The sequence below is a fragment of the Aythya ferina genome, assembly GCF_964211825.1.
Source record: "Aythya ferina genome assembly, chromosome: 3".
NCBI lineage: Eukaryota > Metazoa > Chordata > Aves > Anseriformes > Anatidae > Aythya > Aythya ferina.
In genome coordinates, this window is record NC_140298.1 from 88,198,539 (window position 1) to 88,220,394 (window position 21,856).

Here is a 21,856-nt window from a genome sequence, read left to right on the forward strand (position 1 = left end):
AGAATAAAATGAAGCTGATGCACTGGTGCCTTTGGAAAATTAACTGCCTGGCAGAAGAGGTTCAGGACCAATATTTGCTCTAATTATTCCTCCTGTGAGCAGTAAAAAAAAATGACTGCCATATCTCCAGTTGAAAGTCTAGGAGCAGAGTCTCTCCCACTCTCATGCCCTCCTTATTTAATCTACCCTTTTGCTCAGCTGCCCCCCCCTCCTTCTTTGTTCTATTTTCCACTTCCATTATCACCTCCTCCTCACCTCTCACATTCTCCCTTTTGTCTTCCTCACTCTCCCTTTCACTTTCGCTCCCCCTTTTCTACTCCTCATCCCACACACCCTCCTCTGTTAGCTTAACTATGTGAGAAATTAAGAGGAAAAGAAGAAAGAGAAAAGACAGAAGGATTTACGGAGGTGGAGAGCTACAAATAAAGAAGGAGAGACAAAAAAAGAAAGATGTGCTAAGCCATCTTATTTGTGTCAGCAAAAGCAAGGATACGAACACAGAGCCCCGGATCCAGCAGACAGATGCTAACGGGTAGGAAGCAATTCTGCCAGCAGGGACACCATTTAAGAATTCAATCAATAGCAAATCTCTGGTGAAAACAAATAAGCATGCAATATTCAAACTTAGATTAAAAACCATTAAAATCACACTGGGTTTTAGTGGCAGAGTCAGAATTAGACATTGTAGTACAAATGGAGTGACTCCTTACTCAGAACAGTTCCAGATACACAAATGGCCACACAAACACCAAACCCAACTGCGGTTGTCTGGTTTTGTTCAGATTGCCATGTTCACAACATCTACTTATTCAGATACACAATCTGGACAGCATATTTTTTAATACTGAGATTTTAGTGGCCATACCCATAACTACCAACCCCATTTACCCATAAGCATCCTCTCCCAAGTATTCACAAAGTACGTGTTGGAGTTTGCAGCAAGAATCCTACAGAGCTGCTACGCCCGCCTGGCTTTCGCTGTTTCATAGTGATAGAATCAATTAGGCAGTGTAGAGAGTGATTTTTAATTGGATCATATCAAGATTATAATTAGCACTGTGTAGGAGCGGAGTTAAGGTAACACAGCACAATGTAGAACAATTCTACCCTGCCTGGCACAGCTAATGCCGGCAGTAAAACAGCTAATAGTGTCTGCTTATCTTCCCCTTTCCACATGTGCTCTCCATTTCCAGCACAAGCCAGTGGAAGTTGCTCCAAGAGGAGGAAGCGGGGAGTGCCACCTTAGTCCCCCAGAGCTGATGGGATGCATGGGCAGTATGGACTTCTACGAGCAGCCACCAAACTGCTGTGCAGTGCTCAAAGTATGTCTACGTGAAACACAAACTTAGCTGCATGTACCTTTTCTCTGGACTGCTGAAGGGGAGTCCAAGCTGTGGAAGTAGGTTAGCATGAGTTCAGTGGAGCAGATTCCCTCTGCTTCACACTCTCCCACTGCCAACAGCTGCAAAGAACCACCCAAAGTTTTAACCTTTTCTTTAAATTTATTCCCTGGGTACAGGCACAGAATCAGTCTGAACACAAGGGGCTGCAGAGCTGTGATCACATCACGAGGTGTAAGAACACGCATGGCAAGCTTCATTTGCTTCTATGCAACACCAGAAGATGGGTGATGTGGAAACAAAACACTACTAAGACAAGCAGTTCTCATGGTGGAGATACCAACTCAGCACAGTTTGCAGACTTCTGTCCTTGCAGCTCTGGGAGAGTGGGAGATTGGCTCTTCTGCAGTCCTCTTCAGGCACATCCCTTGAAATCTGCTCTGGAGCCTCAGGCAGCTGCCCCCTCTCTTTGTCTGCATCTTCTGATGATCTAAGTTAGAACGAATCTCACCGTTATTGCATTTATCTCGATAAACGGCTGCCTCAGATTCCATATCCCTAATAACAGAAATGCCAACAACAAAGGGGCCACACAGGGACTCATAAAGCAGTCAATACAATTTAGAGCTCCGTGAGTGCCGTAGGCAAGGAAAGCTGGCGCACAGCCACGTTTCACAGAGCAGGAGAGTCACGTAGGCTGGAGGGGATCTCTGGAACTCATCCAGCCCACACTCTGCTCGGAGCAGAACGGCTTTCAGAGATGCACTGGTGCCACAGAGCAGCAAGAGCACCTCCTGCAGAGCACGGAGAGCCAGCCCCTGAGTACGGTAACAAGGCTGGCAGAGGCAGCAGCCTCAATGATAAGACGGTCAGCCCAAGAGTACCAAATGTGGAGGGCAGGACGTGTATGGCGATGGTAGCCAACCTCAGCCAGGAGGCCAGTGACAGCAATTTTCTGCAAAGCCACTTTCTTTCCATTATCTTTTCTATTTCCATTCTCTTTCTATCCATTTGATCCTCTGTACTGGTACATACAATTGCTCAAACCCAGGTGCAGGACTTTGCACTCGCCTTTGTTCAACTTCTTGATGTTCCCATCACACCTTTTTCTAACAGACCTACATGCAAATATATTGATTGCTCCTCAGTTTTGTAATACCCACAAACCTGTGGAGAGTGTATTTCATCCACCTGTCCAGGCTATTAGTGAAGACATTAAACAGCATCACCACCCACCATCAATTTCTGAAGGAAACCTCTAGTAGCCAATTGCCAACTGCACTTTGCTCAGAAATGAGCTCCTAAAGACTTTGCTCTATAATCCTCCACGGTGCTGTGGAGAAACCAACAGCCCTATAGGTCTCGCTCTTCTTCAACATGGCTAAAACATTTGTTGGTATTTTTTTTGTTGTTGTAGTTTGTTTTTCCAGTGATCAGCAAACTCCCATGATGTCTATGACCCTTTAAAGCCAGTAAAAACCACTCCTGTTACATCTACCAGCACCCTTCACAACTTTACTTGCTTCTCTGACAAGATTTGTAGGAATCACTGCAAAAAATTTATTAGATGTGTTCTAAAATATGCTCTATAACTAACAAAATTACAGATCAAGCCCATAAATTGCACAGATTGTGTCTGACCTGGGATCTAGAAAATGTCATTTGCACTCGCCATTAGTCTTTAAAACACTATTGATAAAACCAGCATATAGATTAACGTTTGATCAACCAACAGCATTGGAAAATCCCACTCAAAGCAAGGAAAAGGATTCTTCCCCTCATCTAAATGAGATCCTTCCCAGTCTGATATGTGATGTTTGCTGTCAAACAAGTTTTCCCCAATACCACAGCTATCCCGGTGAAACTGGAAAAGTTGGCTTTAAAGATGTTTTCTGATATATCACGTACCAGGAAGTCATCCTCCAGTGGCTCAGATCTCATTAGTCCACATCTGTGCAGAATGCTCCACACCCATACCCAACCTTCTGGCTTACTTAGCCATTTGCAGTGAGCATCTTTTCTGTGTTCAGGGAATTGCTCCATGCCTGGTCTTTCCAGCATGATCAAGTTCATATTATGTACTTTTACATAACGCAAATTCCATAAGACATGGTGCTTTTGTCAGATAGTCAGCTAATTTCACACTCTGACGTATTTTTTTCTATTTTGCTGCAGCTAGGATACAGGCATTCTCTCCATCCCATGTGGAACTGGCTGCAGTTTTCTCCTTCTGTTCTACTTTCACTACAAAGTGAATTACATTACGCTGGCAGCAGAAGTCTCCTGGCTTATTAGTGCTTCCTTTGCTGATCTTTGAAAGGCTTTATCCTGAGATCAAGAATTCAGCAGCTAGAAAATGAGCCAAAGAAACACAATACTTGAAGAGAGCTCTCTTTTACTCAAACTGAGAAATATTTTGACTCGACTAACTAAACACATTACATGCCCTATCATGTCAATTTCAATAAATCAAAAATTATCAAAAAGCTCAGAGAATAAACAGATTTCTCCCCCAAATCCGTTTCCTGAACGTATCTCTAAAATTTCCATCAATTCCCTACACACTATTTGTCCTCATATCTACCTCCTTAATCAGGCCAACAGACTAACTCTTGAAAATGAATAACCAAGAAACATACAACGTTCTTGTTTCATATCAAGTTTTCCAGTTACTTTTTTTTTGTTGTTTTTTAAACAGAAATTAACCAAAATACAGCTCGGGTAATGTAAATCCAATTATAGAATCATAGAATCATCTAGGTAGGAATTGACCTTCAAGACCAACCATTATGTTGTGTGTCCCCCCCCTCAATAATCCACTATTTTCAAAATACTTTGCAAAGAACATAAACACACCACCTTTTTACAATTTCAGTCAACTCTATGACTTTATGCATTCTTTGATACTTTTTGATACTGTATTTGACCCATAATACTTCTCTAGCTTAAAACTCAGATTTATAACCATCCTCACAACTAAGTGAAATTGATTCTTAATTATCCTTTGATCCCACTTCCAGAGACTTGTCAGAAGGGAGAAATGGAAAAGAAGAGGCAGAAACCCCACACCTGTCTTCTGGAAAGAAGTCATGAGTAAATACATGTAGGGTCCAGGAGTCAGTTCCCCTGCCTCTTGACTCACATCCCCTTGCCGAAGCACCAGGCACTGTCACTGCACAAATTGAGCTGGGCTGCAACAGCTCTTCCTGCACTAGGACTTGGTCGACTTGTAATCAGTTGCTGAGATACACCCAAGTGGCATTTTTAGAGTGACACTTCCTTTTCACTGAAGCACACAAGAATTTCAAAGAAAGCATTTTTCCCTGACTTGTTCTGAGAAGACACAAATCAATCAAACCAGGAATCCTGGGACATCTGGCAGATGCAGATGTTCAACTAAAAAGAAATGCCAGGCTGGTATGAATCAACCCACAAGCCAACAGTTTTTAAGTTGGGACTGCTGAAAACACCTTATTTGATTAAAAATGGTGAAAAAAGAGAAGACAAGTGACTAACTCAATAAAGAATTGACCACTACTACTGGAAAACCTTGAGTTCTGACACTGTATATTTCCTTTGTTTTAGAAAAGGCTTGGAAATACCCATCTGCAGCCAGTCTTCACAGAACATGCTATTTTCCCAATTTTCCTATAGCATGTTGAAGAAGTTCTGTCCTGAATTTTATGTACCTATCTTTTGATGTCAAGACCACGATCCCAACAGGTAGTTATTTATGACCATACAGAAGGGGTTAGCCTAAGGTCAGCAGCACAATCATATGTACCCACTACAGAATACAGAACACATCGCACTGTAATTGATCTGCCTAATGATCAATATAGATCATTAGAAGTATTCTCAATCCCATGATGAAAATGGATGAAGCTGACGGGCAGTGTCTGTGCTTTCTATGGGACAGCAGTAGTAAAAAAACAAAACAAAACAAAAAAAAAAAAAAAAAAAAAAAACAAAAAAAACAGATACATCCTGAAGATATTTCACTGACGCTATCCTGTCATAGTAAAGCCAACACTGATCTGATTTCAAATGGTGGTTGATCAAAACCATCTTGCTAACACTGAATGGTCTCTCTACACTTTCATGTGTGCAGTCGTTTTGAAAAGCTGAAAGATCAAAGTTATGTGATGTGAACTTTATACCTATTTCAGTTAAAACAGAAGCCTTTAAACATTTAATTAAAATAATAATAGTGTTTGTTTTTTTGAAAAAAAAAAAATGAAAAAAAAAAGAAAAATGCAACCTCAGGAGGACATATTACAACTTGGAAATGTTCTGATTTCCAGTGTTCTCTACCAAACAACTTTTCAGGACTATACTGCAAATTGGGCCCTCTGCTAAGTATCACTAAAACAGCAGCTCCTGTGGAGGTAATTAAAACTAAAGAAAGAATCCTTTTTTAGTCATAAAAACCTTATTCGGAAAATTCACACTTTCAATTTTACATATACATCCTAGAAATTTGAGAGGCGCCTTAAGTGACGCTTCCTATGCACAACTCTGTGATCCATGATACCACATTTAGACTGTTCTCTGTGTCTTAAACATAGAAACCAGAGAAATTGGAAACCATTTTCAGATTGATGTGAGAGAAGACTACAGTAATTCTGACTTCATGATTTTTTGACAGAAACCGTAAGTGTGACTCAAGCTCTGCCACAAGGAGGGGAAGAAAAAAAGCCGCAACTGAGATTTCACCAACACGTGCATCCAGCCTCCAGAGCTCAGCACTAATGACAACGGATATGCTCCACAGCAGTATCAGCAAGATGGATCATTTAGTCAAGAAGCACAATCGTTATTTATACGGCCCATTAACTAGCTATATATACACACACACACGCAGCGAGACACATGGAAACTTCTTCAGCTAAGGAAGTATAAAACAGTGAACTTGGGGAGAGACAGGGTTTCACATGAAGCTGCAGAAAGAGTCCTTAAAAAGCTTTTCAAAATGGATGTCAGAACATCTTCTATTACAGTTTCTCTTTCACAGTTAATGATTCCCACTTCCTCCAACACCTATTTTGAAAAACTCCGCTCCTATAACTGCCTAGTAGCAGCCCCTTTTCGATCACAAAAGACACTTCCATCGTCACGCACACCGCCCATCTCAGGAGCCGCTGCAGAGAGGAGCCAGCAGCCTCGCTGGCTGCAGGCTGACAGGCAAACACCGCCCTGCAGCCACCTCCGAGAAGCCCCAGCGTGGGCCATGTCATGGCGGGCCACGTCATGGCGGGCCACGTCATGGCTGCCCGCGCTCCACTCCCAGGGGAGGCCTGCAGCCCGCCAGGCCATGGCCTCGCTAGGCCGGAGACGCCCAGCCAAATGGCGCTGCCGGGACATCGCGCTCGCTCCTTCTTCTACGGTCCTACTCTCCGCTGCCAGCTAATCAAACAGCTTTATATTAATTCATAATTGATTAATTTTTTCAAAAAGAAACTTTCAAAACATCAAGCCGTCTTTCCCAGTCATTAATTCAACCCTCTGAATATTTTATATCTCCAGACACTTCTACTTGTGCATACTTATTTTAAGAGCACTTCAATCACAGCACTGATTCTACTTACATACATCCATCACTTCTTAATTTTATTGCGTGTGTAAACAGAATTAGATCTACAAAAGTATGCATAAAGAAAAATACATAAATAGAAATGCTTAGAGTTTTACATTGCAGCACTGCACAAACTATACTGGAAAGATGTGAAGTCACATTTACGAATAACGATAAAACTTAAGTACCAGGAGTGTATCTGATTACATACACAAAATATCTATGCCTAATTAGAGAAGACTATTTCTGGCAAACACAATATTTTCTTACTTATAAAATACAAAGTAACAACACTTTGTCTGAAAATAAAAAACATTTCACTGATATGGGCATCTCATTTTGACAAAACTACCTTAAGATTTTTTAATACACAGCATACATCTGATGCTTTCAACAAAGCATCTACATTATTAATGCTGATCAGAATTATTCACATGGGACGATGGGTCAAAAAGCTGACTGGATAACAACATCTTCTTTTGCATTTTATTTTCCAAGTATTATACGATTAGTAATTTTCTGAAGACTAGTAACTGAACTTTCAATATCACAGGCATAATCAACCTACCAGCATGACTCCCTGCAAAGGTTTTACCACTTAATTCAGCCAACTGTGTGGCGTACCAGCTAAAGAAAAGGGTTCAAATGCTTCTCAAAGTAGAACAAGCTAATTCTTGAAACCAGTTAGAGCCTCTTAGAAGTGCCAGTCCTATGCCATACACAGCAGCTACTGCAAAGCAGGATTGTGCCTTCTTGAAGGACACTGAAAGTACTCCAGTAGGACTGAGATCAGAGCTGAAGGATAAACAGCCACTGTAACCAGCAGCAGCTTCTGCTTCATGGTTCACCCCACATCCAGCTTTCCTCAAAAATCTCCTTCTGAAGAAAGGGGTCATTCCCCAGCACCCTCAGCTGGGAGCCCATTCTGTTCAGACTTAGGACCTCACTTCTACAGGAATCAATTTTTTATTTGGGGTTCTTTTTTTTTTTTTTTAAATTCTGCTTTGGCTTCCTCACCCAGTTAAACTGGAAAGCTTGGGAAAGCTGCAGGCCTTTGCCCTTCACAAAGATACAATCTTTATCTCTGTACAATTCTCCTTCTGTTTTTCCAGCGTTCAGAGCTCCACAACCAAATTCCTGAGGAGCACAACTTCACACATACATCTCCACTCCCTGTCCACTTGCAGTTCTAAATTTATTACTCATTGATGGGCTAGAGGTGAGGTTCACGTTACTAATCGGATCAGCTAACAGCAGAAATGTGATGCACTGTTTGCCTGGTAATCAAGGAACTACATAGCAAAAAGGACACCCTGCTGAATTCACCTGCTAGCTTTTCTTCCAAGTCATCAATTCAATTGCTTGCAACTGCTTTCCCAACTTCAATCATCCAACTTAAGGCTCAGCGAGCAAGAAGAAGAGTAGATATAATGAACGTGTCCCACAGTGGCTGCTTCTTAAAAGAATTTGTAGAAGTCTAATTTTAAAAGCAGGACAATAAGAGATATAAAAATGACAGAGAAGCAATGGAAAGAAGAGGGGGAAACTAATGTATTTTGTTCCCTCATAAAATCAGTTGTATGAGACCTGCAGTGCTTCCCAAAACAAAAGTTGCTAATACAAATACATATTATGACACTAATTTTCTGCTTTTTTAGAGCATCTTCTCTCTGAAGGTATCAAAGTATTTTCAGCTATAATACAGACTCAAAGCACAAGTGTTCCACTCATTTTTCACTGGTCTAAATACCATGCTGAAGAATTTAGTGCCCTACTATATGGTATACAGTGTGCTCAACTCTAGTGATGAGAAAATACACAATGATGAGACAGATTGGTGATAAAAAAATACAACGGGATGCCAACAGTGGCGGTAGATCACATTAGACGTACACAATTGTTTCAAAAGGCTAAAATCTCTTCAAGCATTTAAATATTTTCTTGTTAACGAAGATTTACATCAGCTCACTAACAAAACCCTGTGGAACCTAGAATACTCATGACCTCAGTATGTTCATGATACCAGGGTTTGGCAATATGTCACATCCAAAAGCAGGAAAAATGAAAGGAAAAATCTCAGTTGAAGTGAGTATCAATACAATTCTTCACATTGATCAGCATATTCACGATCAATAAGGAAAAAGTGCACTTAAGTTAAATGCAGTTTTTCTGAGAAAAGCAGCAAATATTACTGTTTATTCAGGTAACTTCATGTATTATATGGGGTTTGACACCAGCTACTTGTTACTGAGGTTATTACAAACAGAAAAGTGTTAAAAGAGGATTACAGAATAAGAATCTTTTATATCTAAAATAAATAAATAAATAAATAAATAGGCCAATTTTCTCACCTCATTAAGGTGATCTCTCCCCAGGGAAAATCAGCATGTTCTAGCACCCAAGTGGAAGGGAATACTGTAGTGCAAATAAATGCCTAAAAAGGAACTTGTTGTGAATGGCAGTATTATTTTTGCAGGCATTAAGTACACCTAGATCACACCTTCAAAGCTGAGTAATTTTTGTCAACTTAGGTAAATCAGGAAACTTCCCCACTATTTTGAAGTCTTTTAGGAAACTTAACATCCTTCCATGAGACTTTCTAAATGATCAGTGGTAACTTTTGTTCAGAAACAGTCTCCAGTGAGGAGCAGCAATCATGTAACCAACATGTAGCTGAGAAGTTAATCCCTCACAGACTGAGATGGCAAGTGCATGTGTCTAGTTCTTTCCCACATTTGATACAACTACCACCATCTTCTTCCTCAATTAATAATTCCTTTTATTTTCAGTTGTGATACTTCTTGCCTACCACTTTTTCTACTGTTTTTCCACTTTCTATTATTTTTTCCACCTCCCTTCCAATCTAATATTACTGGCTTCCTTAACATTCCTTTCCTATTCTTAGTGGGGCTGCAGGATACACCTTCTCTCAAATAAACATTGTAAAGTCTGAGAGAAAACTTGCATAAAATTACATACACTCATGTTACACAAATACAAACTTTCCACAGTTTCACGTTGCTACATCTTCTCTAAGCCAAGTTGGGGGAGTTTTGTGTATTCCCTCATGTGTATTCCATGAATAAAGTCCACTAACTTCTAAATCCATTTACAAGTTACTGCTCATTGTAGACCATTATCCTCTCTGCCTCCCAGTCGCATTTTCTTTGCTGTCCATCTACCTTCTCCCTGTAGGTTACAGCTGCACCCACAGTGCCCTTGGCTCCATCACACCTAAAATGCCTTCCTTCACTCCAGCCAGGCCTCCCATCATAGGATAGGAAAAGAGTCAAGACAAGGTAGGCAAACAGTATTGTACAAGGAAGGGCAGGAGAGAGTCACAAGTGACCTTTCCAGTTTATTACAGTAACTTTGTTTTGCTGTTTAGAACTACATAGCAAGTTTAAAAAGCAACAAAACAAACAAAAATCTAGAAACTCCTGTCAAAGCCCAAAAGACAAGCAAGCCCAATTTCATAAGAGACAAAATTGCCTACCAAAGAACAATAGATGGTCAGGTCCAGAGAAAGGGAACCACAATGGCAATTGCAAGAAAGCCCAAGACAGAAAATACAGACAAGAACAAGTAAAGGATTTCAGGAGTGTGCAAAAGAAATCCAGCTTCAAAGCTTCCATTTTACAAAAAGGGAAATTTTAAATGCTTATGGAGATAAAAATCTCCAATACTTCCCTTTCATCCTGTTTTATTCCCTTATCTCTTGAAGGGATAGCTTCAATAATATGTGTAATCTGTCTGGTTCACAGGATGAGAGTCATTTAGACTGGGAGGGACCTCTTGAGATCATCTCGTTCAATCCCCCTGGGTCACCTAGAGGAAGTTGCTCAGGGCCATGCCCACTCAGGTGCTGAGTATCTCCAAGGATGGAGGCTCCACAATTTCCCTGCATACCCTATTACAGTGTTTGACCACCCTCACAGTGAACAAGGGTTTTCTTGCATTCAGGTGAGTTTCATTGTTTTTAATTTGTGCACACTGCCTCTCATCCTTTCAGTGGGTTCTGCAGTCTTCCTTCCTCCTCATCAGGTATCTTGAACCTTCACTTCACCATTTACAATACCGATGCCCCAGTCTCATCATCATTTTTATGATCTTTCTCTGGACTCTTTCCAGTGTGCCTATGTCTTTCTTGTACTGGGGAGCCCAGAACTGGATACAACCCCTCCAGTGCTGAGAAGAGAGGAAGGATCACCTTCCATGACCTTCTGGCAACACTCCTCCGAATGCTACCTCCCACTGTTTCAGGATGATGTTGGCCTTCTCTGCCTTGACAGTGCATTGCTGTCTCACAACAAGCTTGTTGTCCACCCAGACATTTATTTCTGCTTTTATTCAAGAACCACTACCAGTCACCATGTCCTTTCAACAGTTATCAAGAGTGTCCTTGCAATGACATCAGCCAGCTCCTTCAGCACTCATGACTGCATCCTATTAGGTCCCATGAGCTTAGGTACATACAATTCTGAGAAACACATTTACTTGGAGCTTTCTACTTTTGTTTTTAAGCCATTTCAACACTACAATTCCTCCTGACAAGCTCTTTGCATTTATTGGTTAAGGGGAGTCAAAAGCATTCAGATGGGAAATGAGAGGTTACCATTCACTTCCAACTCTGAAGAATTCACAGAGCATACATAAACATTAAAGTTGCATATACTAACTATGTAATTTGTCTATGTATGCATCACAGTACCAAATCTAATTCCTGCGCACTCTAAGACAGCATTTAACACATGCAACAGTAGCTACCTGTGAGGGACTTCAGAAAAATACCTTTATGCTAACTGCTCAGTATCTTTGCTGAATAAGTTATCCAAAAATAATCTACATACCATTCACATCGAGTGTTTATTTACTAGAACATTGACAGTGCAGGACTGCCAAGGCTGACAGGCAACACTTATTAACACTGGCACTCAGTTTTCCGTAATGCTCTTTGCAATGCTACAGTGTACTAGGTTGGCATTTTCTTTATAAAACAACTCAAGAGTGAACTCTGCTCTTTGCTGTACACTGATGTACAATAGGAAAAAAAAAAAAAAAAAAGGAAAAAAAAAAAAAAAGAGGGTACACACAGCTCGAATATAATGTTCCTGCCACTTGTCCCTAATAGCATTAACTTTGAGTTCATCCTGCCAGTGGACTGCTGAAATTGCTATAACTGAAGGCTGGCTTTGGCACATCTGTAGCCACCTCTGTCCAAAACACCAAGACACAAGACACCTGTACAAATCACCTGCATAGTACAAATCATCTCCATCCGAAACAAGAAAGAAATTCCTTCAATTTAGGAAGACTAAAACAGCCTCTCCTTGCAATCAGAAGAAAGGGCACAATTCAGAGCTATTTTAAATCACTTTGCTGTCAATTAAAGTCTTTATTACTGATCAGGATCAGTTAACAAGCAACTAACTGTTTATGCTTGGTAAGAGATGTGCAATTGTTTGAAGATCTAGTAGATGATTTGAACAGCATAGAGCAGATTGGGTCAACAACTTTTACCAACAGCACACTGTGTTACTTATCACAACTTCCATCATTTGCAAGTATGATGCCTCTTGACTCAGTCTCAACTTTAGCACCACCTGTTCTTCTCAAAATGGTTTTTAATTCATTGAAAAGATGTGCTTCTTTATCATAATGAAATAAATAGCCCATCTGATGTACTGTATGAATAATTTTTCCACAATCTTATTACTAATTTTAGGTTAGCAGTTTGTGATATTACTTTTTTTTTTTTTTTTTTTGCATATATATATATATTTCCAAATACAAATGTTATCAATAAGAAAGAAATCCTCAAAGGGTGTTACATCCTTCTCAGTAAAGTGCAATTAAATCTATTCAACTAGCTAGCCATAAATTTAGTAAGGACATTCCATAAGCTACTGATTTTGAAATTATGCTATAATACAAAGGAACCAATTTCCACATTAATTTGTATTAATGCAATGCCTTAAGATCAAGAATTCTCCTCATCCTGTTCTTGCCTACTGTGAAACCATTGCCTGAATTCCAGAAAAATCTAACACTTGAAAGGCAAAGCCCACAGAAATCTCCCACGTTGTGCAGGACAGCTCTCACTCCCAAAGAACAGAGGTTTATTGTTGCTCTCTCTGGATCCATACTATTTATCTGAACACTTCAGCTCAGGAAACCTTGTAGAAGTTGTTCTTTGCTAAATTTTGTCTTCTGTTCAGAATTAATGCAAAGAACCTCAAAGTTCTGTAATATGACTTTCTGCCCCAAAATAAAAATCAAATACAGACATATTTATATATATTATTGTCCTGTAAAAAAAAAAAAATGGTAAAAGAGTTTGGTGAATAGCCAGTACTTTGGTTACTACAGTGCTCATAAGTAACCTTATTCTCTTTGAAACCTCCTAAAAGATAAACAAACATTCATAAGTGAACCCTTAACTGAAACATCAGGAGGTATAATCCCCTACCATAGTAGATCACTTGCTTGATCCTCATCTGAGGTGACTCTACACCAAGTCCCGTTACAAAAATCCTTGTCCCACAGCCTTTTCATTTGCATAGGCCATATAATACAAGAACAATCCTTTGTATAAATAAATAAATAAATCCTTCGTGTGTTCATGATTCATCAAGCTCCTTATCAGAGAGATGTTTTTTGCACCACTGGATACAATGGCCCCTACAGGCGTTGAAGTCAGCCAAAACAGAAGCAACTCAGCCATAAACAAAAAGATTAATTAAAAACACTAATTTATGAAAGAAAAGAGGCCAGCAGTAACTCTATACTGCAAATATACATGCTGTATTTGTACATCTATTCAGGATGAAAGGCACCTACAGAGTCTTACCTAGCTCTGTGATGACAGTGAGTCTGAAAGGATATCTGGATAAATTTCACCAATTATGTTTAAGAAGCTTTAAAATCATTAATATGTCAAAAATGCGTGAGCTAGTTTTTCAACGGCAAGCTGTGTTACATAAACATTCACCTGCTTTCTCTCCAGATTGCACTATATTTTTAAAGCTATTATGAATTCTTATTTTATCCTACTTCTGTTTTGATGGTTCATAACAGATGGTAGAATTATTTAGTTTGTTTTCACTTTATTGTGTACATACCTTATACATGTTTAACCCAGAAAGGATGCAAGTAAAGAACAGGAGGAAGGTACCCCATTACCCTGGTGCTTCCCTGGGGCAGGAGCAGAGACTTCTTTGCTCCTTGACGTGTGCAGCTCCTGCCATGCACCAGCAGAAAAAGGCAGCACTGAAGAACACTCAAGTTGGAAAGCTGCCATGAGGACCTAAAGGGCAAACCACAGCTGGACTGGAAGGAAGAACGCTGCTCTGCAGACCAGAGGAAAACTTGTGGAGTTTGCATGACTTGGGAAAACTCTGAAGCTGGACCAATTCCTCCTTTTCAAGAGGCTTGAGGGATAAGATTTACCTCGCAGACCAGAGTTTCCTCTAGGTAAATGGCTATCTTGCTTCAGAAAACTGTGTGCGCTAGACCAAAACATAAATTTAGCTACTAGGAGGTTTCTGTTACCACCTGGTTTGTTCAGGCTGAAGAAAGAAGTATGGAACCTCCACCCTAAAACTCAGCTCTGAGCTTTGAGATACAACTTAAATGATCTTTTCAATAGCTCTTAAGATAAAGAGGCAAATGAAGAAGCTGCATACATGTATCAGCTAGCAATGCTGCAGGACTAAGTCTCTTAAAGCCTATGGTTTGGGGGAGGGAATTGTAATTAAGTTCTTATAATTTTGTTTTCTAAAAACAAAGTACTAGTCACCTACAGTCTCTCAACAGTCAGTGATGAAACAAAGAAGAAACAAAAGATTACCATTAGGCTTATTGCAGACTTCTATAACACCCTCGGAAAGTACCTTTTGACTGCTCAGAAGACAAGGAAGGTTAGATGAGAAGACTCTCACCCCAAATTACCTGCAGAGTTAAGGGATCTCAGCTGCTGAGTTCTCCTTGCATTGCCTGTCATATACTAAAAGCAGAAGCAGAGATCTATCTATAGCCATGGTTCCAAAATCGGCAAGTGCTGTACTTGCAGTAACTTCCAAAAGATGAAAGCTCCTAAGTGCAGTTACGGACCCCCTAAAATATGCTTGGTTCATCTAATAAAAACTATGACGGTAATAACAAAAGAAAAAAAAAAAAAGTTTTGCATTATTAAAGCATGTATCTTAAAAAGAAACTAACATTTGAAGCCAAAACTTTACACTATGCTTTAAGTCCTGCCAGTCAGAAGGTCTGGTAGGAGACCTAGAATTACAGCAATAGGGCTTACCATAATGCAGACCCAAAGAAGAGCCCATTAAGGTAGCTGCTCTCAGTAAAAGTACCACTAATGACTTCAGGTTGGCAAGCAGCCCAACACAGAGACGATCACTTCCCATTCCAACAGTATTACTTGCTGTCAGCACCGCGGCTAATGGTGGTGTCTGTCATTTTTGCCACTGTTGACCATGACAGCCAATTAAAATAACTAGTTTATGAACCACTGGCTGAGGGGGAAGCTGGTTGAGTAAAATGATTTCACGTTGTGTGAATTCAAAGGATAATTCTTACACAACATGGTTGTAAGAGAGACTATGGAGTTCCCAAGAAACAAAGCATTCATTATACATGATAGTGAAGCATTACACATAGGATGAGGTCAGAATATCTATACGGAACTTGAACATTTTAAATATTGTTATACTGATGATATGCAAACTCAAACCGAAGCAAATACACGGAAATTTGTTTTGATAGCTTCATAAGGAATTCTTCAGTTCAGAGGACAGAGACTTGTGTTTTTATGAAATGCAGCACATGCAAGAAGTGCCCTTGTTTGGAGTTGATTTTTCTGCTACATTTCATTCCACAGAATCACAGCATCACTAAGCTTGGGGAGGGCAGCTGGAGGGCCCTTGTCCAGCTTCACCACACCCCACCCCTGCTCAAGCAGCGTCACCCAGCGCAGGTTACTCAGGGCTGTGACCACTTTGCAGGCATTCAGTCTGACTGCCTGTATTCAGCTGAGAGGCTTTGCCATTCTTTGGTTGCTGAGGCATCATGCTGAACTCAAAAAAACACGCAGCACACACCATGCAGTTACCAACAAGGGAGTGAAACACGACGCACACAGCCCACAGCGCTCTGGAAGGCTGGCAAGTCTTCATTTCACAGAGGTAGGAGAGAGGGAAAGTGGCCCAGCAAAAAGTTCTCTTTTACTGCATTTCTCTTTTTGCCATTATGCTGCATTGAAAATATGGTTTGCATTCAGTATCTTTTTCATGTTTTTAACTTAAACAACAACAAAAAAATCTTGCTCTTACATACAATCTTCTGCCATCAGAATCAGCCCAAGAGGTTCATAATGACCTACATTAAAAAAAAAAGGAAAAGGAAAGGAAAGAAAAATCTACCAGAGCTTGTAGTTTGTGTTGCCACATACTATGCTTAAGGCTTAAAAAAACTCCTTTGACTTATGGAAGTGCAAAATAAATCAAAATTATTTAAAGATGATTTTTTCAGTTGCACATAGCTTAGAGAGGCAATTAAATTTACCCGAAATATATATTCTGATGGGAGAGAGAAGTACGTTATCAGACCAAGTAATCTTATTAAAAATTTCAGCAGCTGTAAAGAGTTTAAATTACTCCTTTCAAGATTTATCAAGGTGCTCAAAGACAAGACAAAGACTCAGATAAACCATATACTGTAAGATAATTATAGATAATTTAACACACTGAGAAATCCTAGAGAAAGGACGGAAGGAAGGAAGGAATTGCATTCCTATTGTTATTCACTATTGCAAAAAGCTCTAATTTCAGTCAATAGACCTCAACATGATTTATTTAAAAAAAAAAAAAAAAAGTAGAATGACACCCCATTTAATTGGTCTACAGGAATAAAATAACTGATATGGCTGATCAACAAAAAGGATGAAGAACAATGTTATCCAAAGGCCACATATCATATCAGGAAATGGTAGAGTGTTTTATGCACAAACACCATGGATGGGAGTTCTCCTCCCCTCTTCAGAGAGGATGCCACTTGCACCACTGGAAGACCACAGCAGACAAAAGTAAGCACAAGATGAAATCAGATCATATACATTATTGTGATGTTATGTGGATTTCTGGGGGGAAAAAAAAAAAGGAAAAAAAAAAAGACAAGTAGCTTAAGCTCTTATAGCACTGGCAGCCAGAGTGCTAAGCTGATGCTGAACGCAATATGGCCTGATAAATAGCCAGATAGAACCATTGGCTTAGGGTACGTTGCTGTTTTTAGCTGATGATGATACCCTCTCCACTTCTTACAAAAAGCTATGCCAATGAAGGATATTGGTTTTAGACTTCTATTTTAATTATGTAGATAATTTTATATGCTTTATTTTTTTCTGAATATTTATATGGTATTCCATTATATTATGGAATAAGTCTCTTATAGTATATACAGCTCTTAGCTGCGTAAGCAAAAGAGAAAGATGCACATTAATACCTTGCTACTGCAAGTTATATTTTTAAAGCATTCTTGAAATGATAAAGGCATAAGCCAGAAATTCTCAAAGTATTTATTCCAAATACTGACAGTGTCAAACAAAACACATTAATTAAAACTAACATCTCAAAAGATATATTTTTAATGATGTATGATTGGAAATAGCTTTGGTTTAAGTCTACGCCAAATTAAGAACCATCAGAAAGTACTGTGTGTTTTATCATGTAGCAGGGTTTATTTATCATCTTTATCATCTAGTGAAGAATTAAAAATGAAAATACAAAGTTTACAAGATCAGAGTACAACAGAGAGGACCAAAGTAAAATCTTGTTTCTGGCTTGCCTGTATCTTAGATGATCTATACAAACTCACTCTCTAGGATATCACTAAAATCTAGTTGAGATCTTAGACTCATTTGATTATGAGCATGTAATTTACCTCTCTAAAAGAAAAATAGATGGTGCAATTTCTTACTCTTTAATCTCTGAAGAGGACACGCCATTTTCTACTTCTTTCTACCCAGTCCCACACATCCTGGACACTATTTCTCCACACCTCCCTATCTGGGCAGAGCTCCACTTGGTGCCATCAGAGCAATTGTAGAATTCATTACAGAAATTACTGTTGAGAAGCATGAGTATAAGAAAAGGAAGACAAAAGAACTGCCTCCCATTAGCTTCAGTATATCAGGTTCCCAAAATATGAGGTTCCCAAAAAACTCTTTGAATTCCAGCCTATGTTAGGAAACAGTACTCAAGAAAGGAAAGGACTGTTGATATTTAATCTACCACCTTCCTCTTACTAGTTTGTAACTCAGGCAAACACTGATAGGCATCCCACATGATTCCTCTTAGCTGGAAGACAGGAATCAATCCAGGATTATTTAAGTAGGAAAATCAGAGACATTCCAGAACCAAAACTCCAGGACCAGACCAAAAACATCCATACAAAGGGAAAGCAGCAGTCTCCCACTTTAAATCACAATATGCAATGTAATGTAATCATTCATCCTCAGGAGGTAGTCAAGCAATATTTTGATTCTTGCCTTTCAACTGTTCTGAACAGCTTAATTATCATCCTTTGCTAAAATGGATGAATGCTGGAAGTTTTATTCTCCAGCCATGCTTATGGTACGTGTGATTGTTGAACTGAACAGTCCAATTCAGTAAAGCAAGCCCAACTAAACCCAGCTTAAGCTTTTTTCTTGCACGGTGATTTTAAGAGATTTCTAAATAACAACAAAGAAATGCAAGAGGACATATTGAAAAGACATGTTGAAAATAAAATTACTGACATTTGCAAGCCTTATATAGAAAACACCTCCTTCAGATGGCTTCTTCTCCAGATCCGCTCTATTGCTTCTGCAGCAGTTCTGTGCTTGTACTGACACATGGAACATACAAATAGAAATAGTTTGAAAGCACCAAATCTGATTTAATAACTAATAAAACTCATTAAATGATCACTTCATTACAGAGTAGTACTCTTTCCTATGTAAAGGCTGGGTTTACTTATAATTGAAAGCATACACTAAGATCATGTTTCCAAAGCAAAATGTATACATTAACAGGCATATTTAGTTTAACTGATTTATTTTACTGATTTATTTATTTATTTATTTATTTATTTTACTGATTCATTTTCACTTTTTCTATCACGAAATTCAATGTGGCAGCCTATTACAGACTTAGAATTTCCTGTCTCATGTTTCTGAAGTTTATATTAATGTGTATTTGTAATAATTATTTGTTACTACTTTAGAATTCTATTTAACATCCTCCACACAACAGTACACATTTATCTATGATGGCTCCACTTCCCCTCTGTAAAATACTGACTTCCTAATACCTGCATGAGAAAAGACAGAATTTTAGAAAATTAATTTCTCACCCACCTACTGTTTACCCAGGATGCTCGTAAAAGGCGTACCAAGTTACAAAACCAATGGTGTAAAAATAGACATAATTGTTCAACTGATTATTTGCCCTTCCAGTGCTTTATACTCATGATGGATGATAAATCACTTATGTTCTGAGACTGAATCCAATTAACACATCTATAAATAAATTAGAATTACTAATTAGATTTTTGGTTTAAACACTAATAATATAGAGGTAAGGGTCTGAACTAAAACCGGATTTTAGAGTTGTATGTGCATTTAACAGCGAGATGCAAAATTTTGAAGTGTGCTTACTTACCCAGAACACAGTTTTCAATGAGTTCTTTCTGTGATACTGGCCACATGCTGATAAAATATTGCCTAATGTTTTTAATGCAATACAAATGCTAATCTTCTACAGGGCTTTAAAGTTCTTTCTTAAATGCTGTCTGTTTTCTTTACCACAGGGTGCTGGTAAAGTGGTTTTACAGTTTTGAGCTGCTGTCTCCCCCAAATAAAGTAAACCTCCAAATTAAGTAATAGTTATCTAGCACTTCAAAGAGATAACTGGGGCTTATAAAGTTATTTTTGTACCTATCTTAGCTCTTTTGTCCACAGAAGACCTGAAAATGTTATTTATCGACTGCAACAGTATTTTGATGTGGCAGTGTGTGTCTGTTTCCAGCATAGATGTGTAACAGGCTGTCATTTTTGTCAGAACCAAATGCATTCTCCTTCAGATTGAGATCTGTAGGACTTGATGTAAAAGAGCTTGTTAAATAGGTTCCAAGAATATTCAGTTTGCTCATTTAATTGACTCAGTATTCTTTCCTACTTTTCTTAATTGGGTGAGTAGCTGGAATACAGATAATACTGTACAAGGGTGAAATTACATGCCATATAAATTCCGCCATAAAAATATGTTAAAACAGTTCAGAATGAAACACATTTCAATTCTGTAACAAAAAAATACATTTCAGTGACATTGTAAGTCTCCCTTCAACTGTGCCTAGCATGAAAAAAACAATGGAATAATGGTTATATTTAAAAATAGCGTATTACATGTTATTGATTGATATGCAGAGTTAGGGCACCCGGAATAGCATTAACTCTGCCCACTGAAGACAATAAGTGACAATCATATATGATTAAGTCATTTTTTGCATTTGTGGTCTGAGAAAAATATTCAGTGTTGAAGGTTTGATTTTTATTTTTTTTTTTGGGTTGGGGAAGGGGGTAAAAAAAAAATCTCTCCTAGCTTCTATACAACATGGCAAACTGAGAAATATCAGTCAGAAACTGAATGGTCCAAGTAAAAACTATTTTAAAATGTCAAATTACATCAAAACATGGTAGAAAGCTGGTGATAAAAGCAACCTAAAAATTGTTCTAGAAGCTAAGAAGTAGAGGAATTCTCTCCTATTCTATTACCTACATAGATCTCCTGACTTTCTCAGCTAATAGAAAGCAAGTATTGTGGTCCTAGAAAACATTATCAGATGCAGACAGGACCAGACACACAGAACACCTTCTAATCTACTTTTCTGCCCTGGAAATTATGAAGAAAGGTCATAATTCTTTTGCTGGAGAGGAAATAAAGTCACACTTGAGAGAATTCTTCTGTACTACAAATCACTCCATAAAAGTAGGCTGCCTCTGTTCATCCACAAAATGCTATGGCTTTTCCTGCAAGGAAGACTCACATAGGAATCTTCTCATACAGCTGTTTTAACAGAGATACATGTAGTGGGAGTATTTTGTGTTCTCTGAGCCCAAGCTCTGTCACCGTATGATGTTTTCCAACATCACCTTTGTAAAGGGTGCTAGTACGCTGTGACCATGTAATCCTGGACAGGGTAAATCACAGAGTCATAGAATCATTTAGGTTAGAAAAGACCTTTAAGATCATCAAGTCCAACCACTAACCTGACTTACCAAGTCCCATCACCAAACCACATCCACACATCTCTTAAATACCTCCAGAGATGGAGATTCCACCACTTCCCTGGGCAGCCCATTCCAATGCTTGACCACCCTCTCCATGACAAAATTTTTCCTAATGTCCAATTTCCTAATGTCCAATGTTCCTCCTCTGGAAACACTTCAGACCATTTTTTCATGTTCTATCAGTTGTCACCTGAGAAAAGAGACCAATAGACACCTCACTGCAACCTCTTTTCAGGAAGAGAGCAATGAGGTCTCCTCTCAGCCTCTTCTTCCAGTGTAAACAGACCCAGTTCCCTCAGCTGCTCCTCATATGATGTTTTCTAGTCCCTTCACCAGCTTTGTTGGTCCTTCTTGTACTGAAGGGTGATATCAGATGCATCTGTCCGTGCACACACTCTCCCTTACTTCACAAAGGACTGTGGGTCCTCTGCATTTACATGCATGTAAAACCACACTGTGTATGACAGCTTTCTTCTGTTTAACTTCTGAACTACTCTGGCTTGTGAGCATCCCATATTTTTGGTTAAACCTTTTTTTTTTTTTTTTTAACCCTTAAGCATAAGATCATATTCACAAATAAATTTGCTTGGCTGAAAAATCCAGAAT

At 39.0% G+C, this 21,856-nt stretch overlaps 1 protein-coding gene across 34 annotated transcripts in view; it reads right to left on the reverse strand.

Moving 5' to 3' along the window:
- Nucleotides 1-21,856, reverse strand: part of RIMS1 (regulating synaptic membrane exocytosis 1) — a 312,275-nt gene that overhangs the window by 229,130 nt on the left and 61,289 nt on the right. The window lies entirely within an intron of this gene.